General features: G+C 59.4%; 1 non-coding gene across 1 annotated transcript; it reads left to right on the top strand.

Moving 5' to 3' along the window:
• Positions 1-3249: 3249 nt before the first annotated feature.
• On the top strand, positions 3250-5064 carry LOC142790311 (small subunit ribosomal RNA). The gene has a single exon (XR_012889423.1). It is a non-coding gene; the product is annotated as a small subunit ribosomal RNA (ribosomal RNA).
• The last annotated feature ends 1055 nt before the right edge of the window (positions 5065-6119 follow it).

Below are 6119 nucleotides of genomic sequence, written 5' to 3'. Positions count from 1 at the left end.
TTACGACGCCGACGCAAAAGTGGGAACCGCCGCTCGGATGTTGGCCGTTTTTGGCAGAGTGAGTGCTGGCACTCCGGCGACGCGAAAGAGCGCGAATGCGCCCACGAAAGTGGCGTATTTGGACGTGCTTGACGGCGACCGCTGCAGGAGTACGAAAAACCACGTCAGCCGGGGCGAGCGACCCACGGCGGTCTGGGTGCTTATCGCTGCTATTATAGGGGCACCCCGGCAGACGCAGAAAAAAAAAAAATTTTTTTTCGACCTTCTTTTTTGCTGGTCGAGCTCGGGTAACCCAGGTCGCAATGGGAGCCGCGCACGAAAGCGGCGTCGCGAGACGCGTTCGCGGTCGCTAGTCGCACGAGCTCGGCAACCGCGTCAGCCGGCGCGGAGTTCGGGATGCCGACGGCTAAGTGGGTACCGCTGCTCGGATGTTCGCCGTTTTTGGCCGAGTGAGTGCTGGCACTCCGGTGAAGCCAAGGAGCGCCAATTCGTGCACGATATCGGCGTCTTTCGACGTGCCCGCCGGCCACCGCCGCACGAGTACGGCAAACCGCGTCTGCCGGGGCGGGGTTTGCGACGCGTACGCAATAGTGGGAACCGTCGCTCGGATGTTCGTCGTCTTTGGCCGAGCGAGTGCTGGCACTCCGGCGAAGCGAAACGGGGCCGATTCGGGCACGATATCGGCGTATTTCGACGTGCTCGCCGGCGACCGTCGCACGAGTACGGCAAAGCGCGTCTGCCGGGGCGAGGTTTGCGACGCCGACGAAAAAGTGGGAAGCGCCGCTCGGATCTTCGCCGTTTTTGCAGGAGTGAGTGGCGGCCCTCCTGCGAGACCAAGAAGCATCGACTCGCGCACGATATCGGTGTCTTTCGACGTGCCCGCCGGCCACCGCCGCACGAGTACGGCAAACCGCGTATGCCGGGGCGGGGTTGGCGACGCCGACGCAAAAGTGGGAACCGCCACTAGGATGTTCGCCGTTTTTGGCAGAGTGAGTGCTGGCACTCCGGCGAAGCGAAAGAGCGCGAATGCGCCCACGAAAGTGGCGTGTTTGGACGTGCTTGACGACGACCACCGCAGGAAAACGAAAAACCACGTCAGCCGGGGCGAGCGACCCATGGCGGTCTGGGTGCTTATCGCTGCTATTATAGGGGCACCCCGGCAGACGCAAAAAAAAAAAAATTTTTTTTTCGACATTCTTTTTTGCTCGTCGACCTCGGGTGACCCAGGTCGCAGTGGGAGCCGCGCACGAAAGCGGCGTCGCGAGACGGCTTCGCGGTCGCTAGTCGCACGAGCTCGGCAACCGCGTCTGCCGGGGCGGAGTTCGGGACGCCGACGGCTAAGTGGGAACCGCCGCTCGGATGTTCGCCGTTTGTGGCCGAGTGAGTGCTGGCACTCCGGCGAAGCCAAACGGGGCCGATTCCGGCACGATATCGGCGTCTTTCTACGTGCTCGCCGGCGACCGTCGCACGAGTACGGCAAAGTGCGTCTGCCGGGGCGGGGTTTGCGACGCGTACGCAATAGTGAGAACCGTCGCTCGGATGTTCGTCGTCTTTCGCCGAGCCAGTGCTGGCACTCCGGCGAAGCCGAACGGAGCCGATTCGGGCACGATATCGGCGTCTTTCCACGTGCTCGCCGGCGACCGTCGCACGAGTACGGTAAACCGCGTCAGCCGGGGCGGAGTTCGGGACGCCGATGCGAAAGTGGGAAGCGCCGCTCGGATCTTCGCCGTTTTTGGAGGAGTCAGTGGCGGCACTCCGGTGAAGCCAAGGTGCGCCAATTCGCGCACGATATCGGCGTCTTTCGACGTGCCCGCCGGCCACCGTCGCACGAGTACGGCAAACCTCGTCTGCCGGGGCGGGGTTTGCGACGCCGACGCAAAAGTGGGAACCGCCGCTCGGATGTTCGCCGTTTTTGGCAGAGTGAGTGCTGGCACTCCGGCGAAGCGAAAGAGCGTGAATGCGCCCACGAAAGTAGCGTATTTGGACGTGCTTGACGGCGACCGCCGCAGGAGTACGAAAAACCACGTCAGCCGGGGCGAGCGACCCACGGCGGTCTGGGTGCTTATCGCTGCTATTATAGGGGCACCCCGGCAGACGCAGAAAGAAAAAAAAAATGGGGACATGGCGTGCGTCACCGTGCGGCTTCGCAGCGTTGCCGAAGTCGCCGAGCCCTTCGACTGAGCCGAACGGCGGACAGGGAACGTTGGTCGGCCGTTCTAACCTGTCGGTGCCACGCCGAGACGTCGTTAAGGAAAACCGCGTCGTGGGCCTCTACGACGCCGTCGATTCGTTGTACGTTTGGTGTCCAGCGTGTCGGCGGCGAGTAGCGGACACGTCGTTCACGACTTCGGTCTTTCGCAGTCGACGCGAACTTGCGGAGAGTCGTGGTGCCTCACGTTTTCGGCAGAAACCGCGGCGGAATTTTCCCGTGCGTGCGCGCACGACCTCGGTGCTGTGCCGTCAGCGTAGTGTTGCACAAACTCGTGGCCTACCCAAGGTGCGGTACGTTTGCGGCCGTATCCTCGGTGGCAATTTCGTGAGTAGGGTCGCAAATTCTACGACCTCGGCGGGTTTGAGAGCGACGTAGACTTGTGGCACGCTCAACGTGCCACACGTTTCGGGGCACACCCGCGGTGAAATTTTCTCGAGTACGCTCGTATTAGTGCCCAAGGAGGTCTGGGTACTTATCGCTGCTATTATGTGGGGGTTCTCGTGAGCGGCGTACGCGAAAGCGACCGGGTGTCTGATATGCGGCGGGCTTCGGCCTCGTCAAGCGTGTCCTCGGGTCTGCTCCAGGGGAATCCACGGCAGTCGTCTGCAGCCTCATCCGCTTGATGCGTTAGGGGCTGGTTGTCGGACGGTGCCGTTTTACCACGATATCGAGGTGTGTTCCGTGTCGTCCTCGGGCGATTCAGATGCGAAAGCGCCGAAGACGCGGGCGTGACCCGTCGTCTGGCGGCTTTGCGGTCTCGGCTCCGTTGCTAGTTCCGGCCGGTCCACCGACAGTGCAGCGGGCTTGGGCAACCCGCACGGCGCGACCGAGTCGATGCAACGAAAAAGAGCGAGCATGAACGTGCTTCTTGCCGCACGGCTCCCACTCGTCTTTCGGGAAGGTTGTGCCGTAGCGAGCTCGAACGCCGTCATCTCGGAGTGCAAAATAAGCGTGTTGGGGCGCCTGAAGGTGGCCTCCGCCGCACACAGACTGCGTCCGGCCCGCCGAAGGCGAGGACGGACGCGCAGTCGAACGATTACCTGGTTGATCCTGCCAGTAATCATATGCTTGTCTCAAAGATTAAGCCATGCATGTCTAAGTACATGCCGAAATAAGGCGAAACCGCGAATGGCTCATTAAATCAGTTATGGTTCCTTAGATCGTTTCTTCCTACTTGGATAACTGTGGCAATTCTAGAGCTAATACATGCAGTGAGCCTGGAGCCCTTTGGGTAACGGGTGCTTTTATTAGACCAAGATCGATCGGGTTTCGGCCCGTATTGTGTGGTGACTCTGGATAACTTTGTGCTGATCGCATGGCCACGAGCCGGCGACGTTTCTTTCAAGTGTCTGCCTTATCAACTTTCGATGGTAGGTTACTTGCTTACCATGGTTGTTACGGGTAACGGAGAATCAGGGTTCGATTCCGGAGAGGGAGCCTGAGAAACGGCTACCACATCCAAGGAAGGCAGCAGGCGCGCAAATTACCCACTCCCGGCACGGGGAGGTAGTGACGAAAAATAACAATACGGGACTCTTTTGAGGCCCCGTAATTGAAATGAGTACACTCTAAATCCTTTAACGAGGATCAATTGGAGGGCAAGTCTGGTGCCAGCAGCCGCGGTAATTCCAGCTCCAATAGCGTATACTAAAGCTGCTGCGGTTAAAAAGCTCGTAGTTGGATCTCAGTTCCAGACGAGTAGTGCATCTACCCGATGCGACGGCTCGGACTGAACATCATGCCGGTTCTTTCTTGGTGCACTTCATTGTGTGCCTCGAGATGGCCGGTGCTTTTACTTTGAAAAAATTAGAGTGCTCAACGCAGGCGAGTCGCCTGAATAAACTTGCATGGAATAATAGAACAAGACCTCGTTTCTGTTCTGTTGGTTTTTGGAATACGAGGTAATGATTAAGAGGGACGGACGGGGGCATTCGTATTGCGGCGCTAGAGGTGAAATTCTTGGACCGTCGCAAGACGAACTACTGCGAAAGCATTTGCCAAGAATGTTTTCATTGATCAAGAACGAAAGTCAGAGGTTCGAAGGCGATCAGATACCGCCCTAGTTCTGACCATAAACGATGCCAACCAGCGATCCGCCTGAGTTACTCAAATGACTCGGCGGGCAGCTTCCGGGAAACCAAAGTATTTGGGTTCCGGGGGAAGTATGGTTGCAAAGCTGAAACTTAAAGGAATTGACGGAAGGGCACCACCAGGAGTGGAGCCTGCGGCTTAATTTGACTCAACACGGGAAAACTTACCCGGCCCGGACACTGGGAGGATTGACAGATTGAGAGCTCTTTCTTGATTCGGTGGATGGTGGTGCATGGCCGTTCTTAGTTGGTGGAGCGATTTGTCTGGTTAATTCCGATAACGAACGAGACTCTAGCCTATTAAATAGGTGCGGGGTTCCCAGCACCTTACAACCTTCTTAGAGGGACAAGCGGCTCCTAGCCGCACGAAACAGAGCAATAACAGGTCTGTGATGCCCTTAGATGTCCGGGGCCGCACGCGCGCTACACTGAAGGAAGCAGCGTGTCTTTATCCCTGTCTGAAAAGACTGGGTAACCCGTGGAACTTCTTTCGTGATTGGGATAGGGGCTTGCAATTGTTCCCCTTGAACGAGGAATTCCCAGTAAGCGCGAGTCATAAGCTCGCGTTGATTACGTCCCTGCCCTTTGTACACACCGCCCGTCGCTACTACCGATTGAATGATTTAGTGAGGTCTTCGGACCGATGTCCGGCGCGGCCTTTCGGTTGCGCCGGTCTGTTGGAAAGATGACCAAACTTGATCATTTAGAGGAAGTAAAAGTCGTAACAAGGTTTCCGTAGGTGAACCTGCGGAAGGATCATTAACGGATTGTGAAGGGTGAGCGCCTCGGCTGCGTCTGCGCCCGACACTTTCTGCCGCTGACCCCGTTTGGACGCGGGGTCGGCTTTTCCCCACGGGGCTGCCTGAATGTGGAGCGGCACCCCGTGACAAATTGTTGCGCCCAGCGGACGCCAACACCGCGACCTTGGACGGTCGGCCAGGTGGCGGACGCGGGTACAAACGGCGCAACGCACTCATAGGTCGGCTTTCGACCCGCCACTGCACCGTGGCTCGAAGCGCTCGAAATGCGCGACCCGACCGCTGCGGGACCGCCTAGTACTGTAAACAGGAGCGGCGGAGCGCGAACGGCGAGTCGTGGTTACGTCGGTAGAAGGCGAGGCTGCGCGTTCCCGAAACGCCAGCCGAGTGCCCTCCCGACCGTTCGAGCGTGCAAGAACGAGACCCGACAATCGCGCGGCGACTGCCAAGTACGAGAGGAACGGCACAAGCGTCGGCGGTCGGTCAAGGAACTGGCGATGTGACGGGTCCGCTGTGCACCAGTGCATACCGTCCCGCCGTCCGCGGCAAGCGCCTCCGCGTCCTCGGGTGACGGAGGCTGCCGGTCGGTTCTTGCAGGCGAGGGATCTCGCTGGCACCGGTTCGCGTTGACGCGCGGCCGGTCATGGCACGGCGATGCGACGGCCGAGGTGCGCAGTACTCGATGGAGGAACCGCACGCTCCGATGACCGTCCCGCCCTCCGCGGCGTATGCGTACCGACCGTAATGGTTGCAGCAGCGCCGGCCGGCTTTTGAATTCGCCACACGAAACACGGTGCGAGATCGCGGTTAGGGGAGCGTCGACGTTGCCAGGCGTTTTGCTTGCTGCCGAGGGAAAGGCGGCACGGCCACGTCGCGCTCGTCGCGATTAGCGGGTCTGCGCGCTTTGGGAAGGTGCCGCAACGACTTGCCGAAAGAGGAAGCACGGAAGAACGAGGGACTTGGACGTCCCGACAATTGAACGCACTTGCGGCCAGGCCCTTGCTGGCTTCGTTCTTCCGCCTCGAGTAGGCTCGTACGCGGCTCCGGCGCCGAAAGTGG

The sequence above is a fragment of the Rhipicephalus microplus genome, unplaced genomic scaffold (genome assembly GCF_043290135.1).
Source record: "Rhipicephalus microplus isolate Deutch F79 unplaced genomic scaffold, USDA_Rmic scaffold_99, whole genome shotgun sequence".
Taxonomy (NCBI): Eukaryota; Metazoa; Arthropoda; class Arachnida; order Ixodida; family Ixodidae; genus Rhipicephalus; species Rhipicephalus microplus.
Note: the sequence above shows the minus strand (reverse complement) of the source record. Positions and strands in the feature narration are given on the sequence as shown.